The following is a 14,790-nucleotide window of genomic DNA, read 5'->3' as shown; positions in this document are numbered from 1 at the left end:
ATCAAACTATAGATAGATTTGAATATTCTACGAATTGAATTTAATATTAAGAATTTTAGTTGTATAGATCATCGACGAAAGTCTGTTACACGGGCCCTTTCAACAGTTCTATACACACTTCTATTATATATTTTATTTTTTAAAAATAACGCTTTGGCATGATCAAGGATCGGAAGTATAAAAAATAATTGTGACAGTTCGAGCAGTGAAAGCCTCTAGAGTAACATTATATTAGTCTCTATAGCGACATTGTGGTACCGTGTCATTTTCAAAGTTCTCAGAATTGGTACTGTATCCGATTTCAATGTTTAATATTCTTCCCGGGTCCTGGAAGAATTTCTTCAAAACTACGTTAACCCATGAAGAATCAACCAACAGTTTCTCATAATGCCGTTTTATCCACATCCTTTGAAACTCATGAAATTGTAGAATCCAGATAGAAAAAGTAGAGACGAAGTAAACGCGAAGCTCATCCTTGGAATTGCTTGTCGTGGTGATAATGTTAACAAATAGAATTCGATAACGCAAATTCATTGGGGAAAAGGTGACAGATGAAATTCGCTAACGCAACGTTGCCCGTTAATGGGCTAAGAATTACGCTCCATGGGATCGCTCACTGCATTCTTCGAAACGACCCTCGTAATCCATAGGCTCGTAAACGGCTTCCGTAACCATAACGAATTTCAATCTTGTTCACGGATCTCTGACCGCTCGTTTCGAGGGTAACGAGGGGGTTGCGTGTTCACGTGCGTGCAACAGAAGGTGTTATCGTGATTGTAAGGCGTGCTGGAGCAGATAAGTCCAATATGCTCGCGGAAATCGTCGAGATTCATTGCCCAAAGCTGGCTGATAGTCGAAATTAACTTCGCCTCGTCCGATTTCCGCGTTCACATCGCTTTCACGATGGTTAGGCGTTTCTTCGTTCGTTTCTAACGCTGAGTTTTCCCGTGTCGCAGTCAACCCATATTTGGATGTGTGTACACGTTGCACAGAAAATGTGGTCGGGGGTTGAAACGCGGACAGAATGGAAAACGGACTATGGGAAACGCCGAGAAAGAGGCGTCGATGAGTTGAAGACACGTCGATGCTGAAGTACACGTGTATCTCGCGTCTTATAGCGAAGGAAGGATACGTGTGAAATTTTAGAAAATATTGGCTGGAAAATGTTCTAACGGACATTGAAGAAACGAATTTAAATTGTAAAAAGAAAAAGATGGTAGCCTAAAGACGTTCCGCTTTCTGTCCCATTGCGGAAAACTGCAAAAGCTATGTATCTTGAGAACAGATAAAGTTAAGAAATGAAAAGGAAAAATTCGATTTACTATGTATTTTCGCTATATTTTATATTTACTGTATATTATCGGAATAGCCATCCCTGATTCAGAAAATCAATTACATATATCCCTTGGCGAGAAGGAGTGAGAATTAATCCGATTAATTGTAATGGTGGATCAGCTGGATCCTCATATTCTGAACGTCCAGAGACTCGCTAACTACGAAGCAACTGGTCTGTTTGTGACGCCTATCAATTGTTTGCTAGAGATTAATCTGCTGGTAAGCAGCGTCAAAATGCGACGATAACTAAACCGTCCGAAGATCGAATTATAGCAAATGAAACGCGTCTCTGCGCTAGTCTGACCGATTAACAGGGCCTATGGGGGTGGCTTTCAAATTTGTAAGCAAGGAATTACCGTGCAACGAGCAACTCGTATCGATTATTCAATGGGTTCATATGGAGGCGAATAGAAACTCGAACTCGAAACGTTTTCGACTCGACGCTGAGTATCGCGTTCATCCTTTAAATGCTACTTCAACATGGGCAAACGTTCATTTTGGTAATGTCGAGTTTTCTCATTGAATAATCTTCCGTTCGTCGATTTTACACGCTTAACCGACTAGATAAATTCGATGATTTTAAGCAACGTAATTAATGTAATTGATTAATTTTTCTTAAAGTGTGAACTATGGATGAAAGATTAGAAACCGTGACATTACAGAGTACAAAGTTAGAAATACAGGGGAACTTTATATTTTTCTTCACTGCTGATTAATTTCTTGCTGAACGTGCAACGACTCAGGAAAACTGCCGTTGCCTGTTGCAAACTGATCGTAACGTACATAGATCAAGGAACATCACAAATTTCACTTGACTACTTACGTTCGTACAACGAAGAATCCACATAATACAGTACGGCTAATATATCACTATAGAAATCGGATGGTTATACATACGCAACAATTTGGAAGAGGATATTTGCTTTCGGGTTGGGAATATCAGGGAATAGAATTGTTATTATGCGAATGACTGACGTTGATTCAATGTAATTAGTTAGGAGTAGAATTACAGTAGAAAAGGCATCAATACGATGGAATTGCACAGTTATTGTAAAAAAACAAACGATACTACATAATATATTTAGGTATACAGAAACAGTGACACTTCTGTATTGTCAATTATGATATAATTAAATGAGATAATACGAATAATTGTAAATGCTATTAAATTGTTAAATTTTAATAATTTCCATTCATCTTCGTATCAAAGCAAATACGAACAATTTACAACGTTGCTAGTTATGACAATAAATTTCTATTTCTCGTGTCAGTAATTTCAAATGTCGTTGGTTGCAATCAAAAATCTGTCGGCGGAAAATTTTCACCCAAGCTTCGACAAATAAATGAAACATCGTATTATTCTCGGTCAATATCGAGTCACTTTCGAGATTACACGAATAAAATTTAAAAAACTTTTTTGATGAATTGCTCGTCGAGGCATCGTTCTGATGTCGATATCGCATTAAGCAACTCGAGGATCGAAGTCTTGGTAACGAGATTGTCGCGTCAAAGACGAAACGAGGCCTATTACCCAGGCGATGATGGAAGCTATGCAACTATAAAGAATACTAGCGCCTTTTTCTACGATTTTACACGACTCGATGCCAGTCGAAGCTCTTGGAAAATATTGCAACAAAAAGTCAATATATAAAACAAAAAATAGGAGGTTTTTCCTTAAAGCAATTTAATCACTGTCCACGCAACTTTTATTGTTCTCATCTAGAACCGAGCAAGAAAAATAACTATTTTATTTTTATACCTTCTCTATATTGGGATTGTAAAAATTTGTCTGTTTGAAACGCATTGGAAAATTTCGTCGAATTATAAAGTTACACCGTTGGTTGTCACCATAGAATCGATTTTAGAATGGATTTTAAAATAACGTAAGAACGATTTTAATGAAATTTTGAGAGTACATATGTACGTACATAGAGAAGCGAATGTAGTTCACACGCATTGCTACTAGGAATATTTGTGACCTACATAGGTTTCAGGGAAAATAAATGTCTGTTGCAAATAACACTAATTACAAATTCTATTTTTTCAAGCTTCGTGAAAACTCACATGAGAAATTAACCTGTCGAGATTCAGCATTTTTATATAATACTATCTTGACAAGTACATTTTACAAACAAACGAATATTACTAATTCGATACGAATAATTAATTAGTTTTTCAAGTTTTCCAAGATAAATAATAGAATCAGACATTATTCCAATTTCCACGAAGATCCATTGAAATATAATATCAGAAAATGATCTATTAACAATTTCAATTTTATTCGACACTACTATAACCCTTCGCAATCGAGGGCTCCGCTAATAATATCAAATAAATTAAATAATTAATAAATTAAAAATTTAATAAATCAATAAATTAAAAATTTGTCCTTAACCTGTCAAATCATAATTATCTCACGTATTCTTGCAACGAACAGGTAAGATACAATCAGAAAAATAAACCGACGTATTGGCCGAAGATATATTACACTACCAAGCAAAATCGTATCGCACTGCGCGATGATAGTGAGTGAGTGAGTAGGTGATGAGTGATGCGGCTATGACTCTTCATTCTACGCATATATTTAACCAATTATACGAAAACACGTTCTTTCTACTGAAATTACTTGGAGTATCTGGTAATATGAATAAATGAAACCTTCGAATGCAAAGTATTAATATTATTAACGAAAATTAGAAATATAATTTATCAAACGGGATACGTGTATATAGTAAACCAAAGAATACAATGAATTATGCAATAACGACAGAAAAATTAACAGATATGACCAGATCTAATTGTTCAACCACTATACCCCTACATGTTCGAATCCTTGGGCGAACACCAGCAAACAGTTCGATCGATATTTTTCAACCTTCGAATTAGCTGTTATAACTAAAATATTTTCCATCGTTACAATGCATCCTGTCCCCAATTACATCGTTAATTTCGTTTCCGAGGTTCCGCTACAATACTTCGCAACGAGCAATTCAATAATTGAGATAACGACTCGCGGGATGCGCAGCAGTACGCTGGTCGTGAATCAATTGCATCGGATTACCTCGATTAATACGATTTTCTAGGACTACGCTGTAATGTCGAGTTAATTAATACGATAAAGTGCAATCGCGATCCAATGGAAACGACTTCATTCTTACTTTCTCGCGCGATTTCACATCGGAGTCTAAGGAAAACGAGCTGCATCTTGCGGCATCTTGCGGAAAAACTGAAATTCATAGGACACAGGAAACCTGGTAAACAATAAATACGGCATGGTTCCACGATATGGACGCAAAATCAATGCTAATTCGATTGGCGGCTGGACAGGTCGAAGCATAGAGCTCAAAGTGTTTCCTCAAAGTGTTTCCGTTCCCTCATTCTCCCTTCAATAAATCTTGTTTCTCTCTCTCTCTCCCCCCCCTCTCTGTCTCTTTCTCTTTCTCCTCCGAAAACTTGATCATCCGATTTGTGTAACGGAGTTTATTTTGTCTTTCTGTTAATAATCTGTTAATACCAATAAGTTGCCTAATCGCGACACTTCTCGAGAAAATTTCTTTTAATCGCAAGGCCGCATAATTTTCACGAAATCCATGTGAAAAGAGTGTCCGGAATTAGGATGAAAAATATGTTTATATTTCATACGTGTATATGTTTCAAAATAGTTGCAATATAGAAATACCTTGTTTGTAAAGAAGGTTAACTCTATTGAGATTAATTGTTTGGTTTCTGAAGAGTTCAATGTGAATAAGGTTTTACGGTAAATTGAAAGATGTAAAAATACGCGCGAAAGTGTACAAATATGCAAAGTCTAGCAGCTATTAATAGTTCAGTAAGTAAAATAAATTTCTGTCTAGGTTCTTCTCATTCGTCGCGCTCTATAAAAACATAAATTTAAATAAATATCAGCAGTGAGTGTAGCGATTTAGTCGATCGGATCTTAGAACGAAAAAACTTGTTTAAAAATGGAATCGATCAATTTAACTTCTCACTGGCTCACTTATCAGTGTTTATGTAACTCTTTCTCCCATTTCCTCTGCGTGAAACATGCAGCTTGGGAGTTTCGATTCGATAAAAAGTTGCGACTCTGAATATCCTTTGATCGTAAATTGAAGCATGAAAATATCATATATGTCGTATTTCGCTCTGAAACTGGATGAAAGAGGGAAATTGACTTGGTTCTTTCGCTGTTCCATTTTTTTCTTTTTTTCTATCTTTCGGCTATAGAATTACTCTGCCTATGGTGAAATTTGTAAAATTTAGTTGAATGTTACTAAGAGATACGCGATTTATCGATGGAAAGAAAGAAGAGAAATATTCACTCGTCGAAAGCTTAGTAGAACAACGTTTACTTCGCAGATGTAGAACATTTATTTCGGTTACCTATCGGTTGTATCGTTATCGACTTGCCAATCATGAAACGCAGACGCCACCGGCCAGTTTATTCAATAATAAATTATCTGACGCGTCGATTGATCACGAACACATGCTGTCCACGAAATTGAATTGTGTTCCAATCTCTGCATTATAATGTTTATATATATGTTTATGTTTATATATATGTTTTGTAAGGATTCGTTTAGTCGTAAATATGGTTTAGTCGTAAAACAGAATTTTTACACTCGACTCGATTCGCGTAATGGAAATCATAAAATTAACAAAGGACAATTGCAGTTAGATTTAAGATTAGGTAAGTGGCGAATAATGGCTCGTATAATTGATTCTTCTCTTCTTCTTTGAGGATATCTTCGCCGCTCTATAGCTTCTTTATTGTTGCAAGTGTGTAACCTTATTTTGTATAAATTAGATCAGTAACGAGGATTTAAGACGAGGATTAATTTAATAATAGCATATGAATTCTTTTCATTGAGATTTTCACACGAGAAACTGATCAGCCTTGTGAAAATATAAAATTAATATAAAATTCCTCGATTTAATTATTTAAGTATATAATTAATATTCAGCATGCTAAAAAACGAACGATCTATTTTTCCAAATTTGCAATTATCTATCGCAAGGAATTGTAAAAAGTCACAGGCTCCAAGGTAAATTTTCAAAAGCGTTTGTAATTGTTTTCTGTTATTTTTCTCTGTGCTTGAATTTATGAAGGTGATCAGCGTGGCTCCTGAGCAAATTAAGCTAACGGAATGAAATACTTTCAGTATACAATTTCAATATTTTAATATATGATTACAGAATTTCAATATTGAAATTTAAATTATTATTTAGTGTTACGCCGTAAATAATATCAATGATACTTATTACGTAAAGTACGAAGTACAAATCAACGTATATTATTGAAACTCTAAAATTGAGTAACTATTGCTGTACCAAGAATACTAATTAAGAGTTAATCGCATGGATCTGCCTGAGTGACTAAGGAATTTAACAATAGAAGATTTTTAATCGAACTTCTCTTTCAAGCTGAGTTGACCGTGATTCAATTCACGAATATCGGAGAAGAAAAGTCGTAACAGTCTTACAGTTTCGATTCACTTTCATCTCTTTTCGAGGGGGTACTCGCGATTCGCGGCTGCTTCGAGAACTTCCTGCTGGTTCATCCATTGAACCTCATTCTTCAGCGTTCTTTCAATCCCTCGTCTTCCATAGACAAGTCGTAAATCTTTCGAAAACTATTAGCTTGTCCAAAAAGTTTCTTTCGTTTTATGAGGAAATAATAGACGCACAACGTTTTTTTGTTTTATATTATTTTGTCGAATTACGTACGATCCAATTTGTTCTGTTGAGATAAATTTCACAGACTTGGTTTTACGTTTGTACGAAGGTGCATCGTTGTAAAAGACACGCTTGCGAAAGAAAGACACTTTCCGGACAGCCTAATACTTTCTCTGTTCGTAAAAATTCTGTTCTACGTTTATTTCCTTCTTTCATATTAAAGGAAAGCGATACTGATCGATAAGTTACTTGATACCGTTTAGTATGTGTAACTGGTTAAAGTATAGTACAACTGGTTCTTACGAGTTTCGTAGCATTCAAATATTTAGTGTGTCTCATTAATCGTACTATAAAGGATAAGGTAAAATTTTCTACGTGAAGAAATAAATCGAAAATGTATAATTTTACAATGTACATTTTAAAATGTACAATTTTATCCTACGACGTTCTTCTTTTTGGAGAAGATTGGATTTGAAATACTTTACGTCAGAAATTTATAAAGGTTATACGTTTGACAAAACCTGTTGCTTCGCTGAAAATAATATTTGGTAGGATATTCTGTCAGCCAATTTTTTTAAGAATTTTTACGATTTTGTTGTCTCAGAGTCATAACTTTACAATGCTACAACTATACACAATTGCTTCATTACGATATATGGGATACTTGTATAATCAATTATAATCATGAAGATAAAGAGTAGTAAATGGTATAATTGAAAAACACGATTTTGTTAATGTAACTTTATCGAATAATGTTAAAAAATGACTAGAAGTGATATTAATAAGTACCTTTTAAAAATATCTGAAACGAAGATTAATGGAAATGCAGTATATATATCGAAATAAAAAATATTGAAAAGTCCTATGAGCTGTCTTGTTATTTTATAAATTTTTATTATAGATACTATACGAATTTCCAACTATGCGAATAATTTTCCCATTTAATTTAGGAAAAGTTTCATAAACTAAATATATTTCATTACGGTATATTTAACTCTATTTAATTGCATTTACCTATATTTAGCTATGTTTAATATAGAACACCTGCGTCCCATATATAATATAGTTTATATGTAAATATAATACAGCTTCATTGACGGTATCCAAAAATTTTTTTTTTAGGCACGGATTGGCTTGGTCTTTGATCAGAACGTCGGCTATTATACTCGATAAATTTTCATTATCCCTCGTGTCATCAATTTCGCGGCACGGAAATTCATCGTTGCTCGAACCACGCGAAAAATATCCAGGCCAAAGGAACGAACGAGAGAGAGAGAGAGGGGGGGGGCAGGAGGAAATGGAAGAAGAAAAATGCGAGAGAAATAAAAGGGAGGAGACCGAAAAGAGAGCTGTTCGTATTAGGTCGGTGAGGTACGTATAGACGACTTTGAAGTGGGTACATGAATAAAAAATATGCCGCTAACACGCGTCGACCTATTTCGGCTTCTTTCTTCTTACTTTCTTGTAACCATGAATATTAAAACGCGTATAGTTCGTGAAATGTTAAGGGCCAGTTATCGAGTAGAAATTTTTAAGGAATTAATCGATACATCGATTCTGTTTTGTCTTTCGCTTTTCTTACGAATTTCAATAACTTTGAAGGAAAGCAATCTTTCGTTTATATTTAAATTTAATTAGAAGCATCGTAATTTAGACAAAAATTATGTTCCATTATGTAATATGGAAAAACGTGTAAAATATTCGAGGAATAGTACTCGATATAATATTATCCAGTGCTATTATCGAGTATTATTTAAATTATATCTATAAAAATATTAATTTGCATATTCAACCTACAGCATAAGCGATATACAAAAGTATTAGAATACAAAAACATTAAGGGATTAATAAACATGAAAGTTTATATTCTGAAATAATTCATCTCTTCTAGGTGATGCTTTTAATATGTTATTAATCATGTCAAGTACTGTTTTATTATTATGTTATGAGATGTAAATGGTGGGTGGGAATGACAGGGGATGAATGGGATTATATCATTGACCAGAACATTTTGATAAGTTACGACAAGAGGTATTTATAACTTCCAGCACTAAGTAATAGTACAGTAATGCATGGGAAAGATAAAATGATGAACATTGTATTTTTCTCATTGTACCTTAGAAGTTTGAACAGTGTTTATGATTTTTTTAAATGACCAATATACGTAATCGACATATACAATTCAAAATTCTTTCTAAAATCTAAATGTAAGCACAAACACTTGCGTCTATCAAAAATGTCAAACTTCTGATGAAGATTCTTTCCACAAGTGAAACACAAACGAGGAATTGAAACTTTCATTTCACTTTCCAATCCTAAACTTCACTTTTCATTCACTGCCAGAGCAACAAGTTTAGAGGATTCATTCATGCCTCGAAACAGTAAAAAGTAGGGGAAAAAGAGCGGGCACAAAGTGGGACAAAGGACACGTATAAATTAGAATATATTCATTTTGCTACGATTACTGCACAGAAAATAATCGATTCGAACTGACCAGCAGTCTCCTCGTATTTAAATTGCTACAATCAATCAGATCAAATAAAAAAGAATCGGACAAAGCTAAGGAAAGGACCGAAGACGCACAAAAATCAGAATAAATTTTATAATTATTCGATAGACAATGATCGAGCGAAACTCAACGTCGATGGTCTTGCGTATAAATTCAATAAAGGATGGACGATGCAAATTTATCAACAGTATCCTCGCATAAAAGTTCCTCACCTTTTTGACCAAGTAAGAAACAACGCGAAATGAAGAAAAGAAATTACACACAGAAATAAATTAGAATGATTTCTTGTAACTACATTTAGCGTCACGATGATTTCATAGAAGATATAGTGGATTTAAACTCACCGATGTCACCGAACTCAATGTCTTCACGTTGGAATTCCACCCTTTCGAGCAGGTTGGATGAACACTCGTATGGAGCGCAACTGGTACTGAGCTGTGGCGAAACTAAGGTCCTGGTGCTCCTTCTCCACCACTTGTTCGCTTGCCAGCAGTTTCCAGCTATGTCGAGCACTATGCGCAACCTCGAATATTTATGCAACCCTCCCCACCAGCAGGACGAGCTGTTCGAAACGAAAATTGTTTCAGGACTCGGAAGGTTTTCCCCTTCTCTTCCGACATTCACCTATCCGCGCTTCGGCTCGTTTCCTCCCCAGCCACCGACAAATCTTTTCTCATGCAAATAAACGAACGATTGGTATTTTGAACGCGGAACTCCCGTGGTTGGCTTAGTAGAGTTAAATATGGGAGGGACTTCAGGATTGTTGACGTCAGGTACGTTCCTTGATGCGTGATGGTAATTTTAGACTAACGCAAATTGTTATTCTTGGGCTGCTTGTTTTCGCAAATAAACTTTTGTGATTGACGAAAGCGCAAAATGAGATTTCGGGGAAGGGGGAGGTCTGTAGAATTTTGAACATAATTGAAAAATGTAGGTATTTCATAATTTTATGGACAGGATGTATATGGAATGGATGTGGATGGTAACTGATGGTACAAGCGGAAAGGGGGTGAAAGAAGTCGAAAATATAGAATAAAAATTTTTTTCTTAATTTTTCCATCGAGACAACGATCTACAGTGAGATCCGTTATAACGAGATAAGATTCAAAGTTGATTTTCTCGAAAACAAAGCCTCGAACGAAAGATTTCTATTCTATATTTTCTTTTTTCGCGTAGAATCACCCCCTTTCCGCTTGTACCACCAGTTACCAACCACCCTGTATATTCGTACGTGAAGCTAGTCTAAAGTCTATTATTATAAATACTAAATGTACAGAAAATCGGTTAGGTGTTCGAACTGTAAGACATATCCAAGTAAAATCATATATCTAAAAAGACGAGATTCTATGTTTTTTGTTTCGAGGAAATAGGAATAATTTCTGAATTTCGCCACTGGTAATTAGTGGTACACAAAGTTGGTAAAAACAAATCAAACAGATGTTATATTCAAATACGATTGCTCACGTGCAGCGGATGCCTGGCAGCCGCAGTAGAGCGTGCCTGTCTATGGTCAGACGCGTGCAAACAGGCGGAAACACAAATTAACAGTAACAGCTTAATCTTAAATCTTCCTACACCTTAACACATCGTTACAATTCCACGTATTTGCCCTTTCGAGTTCTCATTTATTCTATTAAAAAGTTTCTTTAAAATTCTGATCACTGAATTAATTGATTATACATAATCTATAAAATCTAATTTTTTTTTTTTGTAACCATCAAAAAACACGATGTCTATGTTAAAATACCGTTAGGCAAAAAACAGTTTCTGCGACCATTATCATCGTTATCATGCGAACATAGTCTCATGGTAATATACCTCTCGCATTTGCATAAAAAGGCATTTTTAATATTTATCTAATATTATAAATATTTATGATGAATTTCTTCTTTTTGCAGTAATCTGCTTCAGAAAACCTTACGTTACTTATTTATCAAAAATTCCTGATTTAAAGACGTGGTACTCCGTTACGAATATTCTTCGTTCACTCGACGAAATCCTTACACTTCCAAAATTATAAATCAGAGAATAAAAATATTTCATCTGTCGGAGATGAAAGAACACCGGAGCCTTTGGAACTTTGGATAACCCCGCAACATTGTAACCTAGAGTCTACTATAGCAGTAATTAAACAATTGTAGTTATTTAATCCGATTGTAATTGTTCGAGATTGGTGATAGTGAGCTCTGGCTCGAGGCGACAGTCTGTCGCCCAACGTAGCCGCGGCCAAGGGATGAACGCTTTGTTCAACAAAGGTATGGAGTAATCCTGTAGCTCAAAAGCTTAAAATCCTATACCTTAAAAGAAATATTCGTGGCGACACGTGACAGTAAATATTCCAACGGCTTTTGTCCCGTGGCTCGCCACGCGCAGACCCTATTCCTGGAGTAAGATAATTGCCAGATGTCGATGCGTCTCCACAGTACATGTTCAGCTAGCTCGAGGGCTCGTTATAAATCTTAAGATTTAGTCAACTAAAGTCCATCAAACAGACAAACAATCTTTGTCCCCACTACGGGAAAATAGGGGAGACCAATTTTTCAACGAGCGGCGTCTCCCACTAGCAACTTCCCCTCGAAAACAGCCAGCATCATTTTCTAACCACCGGTATAGAGATTGACCAATTAGCGGCAACGACAATTTCCCTTACTTTCTGAACGGAGGCTTTTCTCGACGAATCCGATCTCGTGTCCTTAGACACGCCCCAATATAGTTTTCCTCCGTGGTATCATCGGGACGGGAAAGTCATTCTCGCTCGCGATTTCATCGACTAAAGAGTAACATCTTCGCGATCAGTGGTTATTTCACGTTTTAACCAGACTTAGACTTTGTGAGTACGTCCTTTTGTCATCCCGTTGGCCGCGGCTACGTTGGGCGACAGACTGTCGCCTCGAGCCAGAGATCACTATCACCTATCTCGAACAATTACAATCGGATTGAATAACTACAATTGTTTAATTACTGTTTTATTAGACTCTAGGTTACAATGTTGCGGGGTTATCCAAAGTTCCAAAGGCTCCGGTGTTCTTTTATCTCCGACAGGTGTTCTTTCATCTCCGACACATCGATTTCCAATCTGTCTTGAATAGATCGATAAAATCGCGAAGGTGAAAATTTTTATGACCCACGAATATAATTCCAATCGAATTGCCATGAATATTTGATCCGTCAATCGCGTGAAGGTACTTGTAACTCACGCTGGGATGATCCGCGTGAGCGAATTCATCATCACGCGAGATTCCCTCGCAACGCGTTTTCATGTAACGCTATATCCATCGCGTAAACGTGGCCACGTGAACAGGGGAAGGCGGCGAGTGTACGTTAAATATTATGCCGTAGTTGGGTTGGTTAAGTGGTCAGAGCAAGCCAGTTAGTTTCATTACGTTATCTCCATCTTCGTGGGTTTCGCACAATGGAGGCCTCTTCCAGTATCGGGGCCACTAGGCCTGCGTGCGTTCTAGAGCCTCTTTATCCGAACGAGACCGATTCCTCCATCGAATTCTATCGTTCTCCATAGTTTCCTGCTTTCTTTTTCGTATTTTTCATATTTCGATGAGACATGGATTTTAGTAAATGATTTTTTTGACGTATTAGTATGACGTATTACGTAAATAATTTGGAATTTCTTATATAAACTATAACTGGTGCATAAACACGTTGCGTAAACTTGGCTTAATTACTGGTTTGTGATAATTCATATGTTCTAATTTTACCGATGAAAATTATATCATCCAGAAAATATGACATTCAAACGCTGATTTCAATGACTGCATCTTCCAAGATGACAGACAACCGTCTGTGTAACTTAAGAACATTTTTTTAGATATAGCGCGAGTTTGAGCTAATTCTGACTGCGAACTGAAGCAATTAGTTATACATATCGTAGCAAATATTTATTGTTTAATATCCACTATTACACTACACACTGTACGATGCGAACAATCGGATGAATTTCCAACTCAATAGCAGTATTGTTTAATCTTAAAGCTGATACAAACGTATTACACATATCGCTGACGTAGTCGACTGCATATGTGCATAGATGAAGTATTATGACAGAATTACCGATACGTATTATGCGAGGATAGGGAACACCATTGGAAATGTTATTGCATGTTAAGAATAACATTATATTGCGACAAAGAAAAGGCATCTATAAGAAATGAGCAGAATTACACAAGCAAAAGCTACATATATCTCAGATGTATCAAATAAATTCCTTAAAACATGTACGATGAATATATTACGAACACTCTTAAAAAAAGTTCTTTTCAATAAGCTTGAACGCATAATTTTTCGATTCTATTTCCCAGTCCCTCTCATATAATCTCTTTTCCAACATACAACTAAACTACTCAATCTTCCATTTCCTAGCCCGACTTGTAAACTGTTTCCCAGCTTCTCTGCAAGCCTCTCTTCCATCGTATAACCCTCTTCAGTCCTCTTTTTCGATCAGACTTTACTCGAATACAAAAATGCTTATCCTGACAACACATCGTTATACTATTCGCGTGAGAATCAAATTTGATCAAGGATATTTATGTAAATTTATACCTTCGTGTATCAAAGACATTATTTAGATGAGAGAAAAAAAGAAAAAATATGTCAAAAGGCAAAGTTTATACTTTAATGAATGATCAACGAAATAGATTGTAAGCAGAAATTTGTTTATTTACCAAATATTCTGGAACATTATAAAGAATACATTTTTGTATATTAGGAGCGTCTTACGGATTTTCTCGTTTCTAAATTTCCTATAGATGGATAAAACTCCACACTAATGTTCTATCTATGCACATTAATGTCTCAATGAAAATTAATATTTTTACATTGGGTAGGTATTAGGAGAGTATTAATTAAAGAAATGTTGAGATTAACAAGAATAAATTATGCAAAAGATCGCTATGAAGAACGACATCTTTTTATGTAGCACCGAATCCATCGAAAAATAGAATATTTTTATGATGCAGTAGTGATTTTTATTCAAAGCTTCTCTAGTTTCTCAAAAATGCATAGAATGTACGTTGCATAACCATCTATCAACCACGCGTAATAAGTATATGGTAGATAGTAGCAACGACAATATGGAACAAGTTTACTATAGAAAATTAGATCTCCTCGTAGAGGATCGTGCGTTTTAAAAATCACAATGCTTTCGACATTCGTTGAATGTTCTCATCGAAAGCCTTTTCAACTGCCCGCGAACGTTTAAAAATCCACACAATCTAATAATCGACTCGAGTCAGCGAATAACGAAGATCATAACTTTATCT

This window comes from Bombus vancouverensis, unplaced genomic scaffold (assembly GCF_051014615.1).
Source record: "Bombus vancouverensis nearcticus unplaced genomic scaffold, iyBomVanc1_principal scaffold0027, whole genome shotgun sequence".
Taxonomy (NCBI): Eukaryota; Metazoa; Arthropoda; class Insecta; order Hymenoptera; family Apidae; genus Bombus; species Bombus vancouverensis.
The sequence above is the reverse complement of the archived record's forward strand: the minus strand, read 5'-3'. Positions refer to the sequence as shown.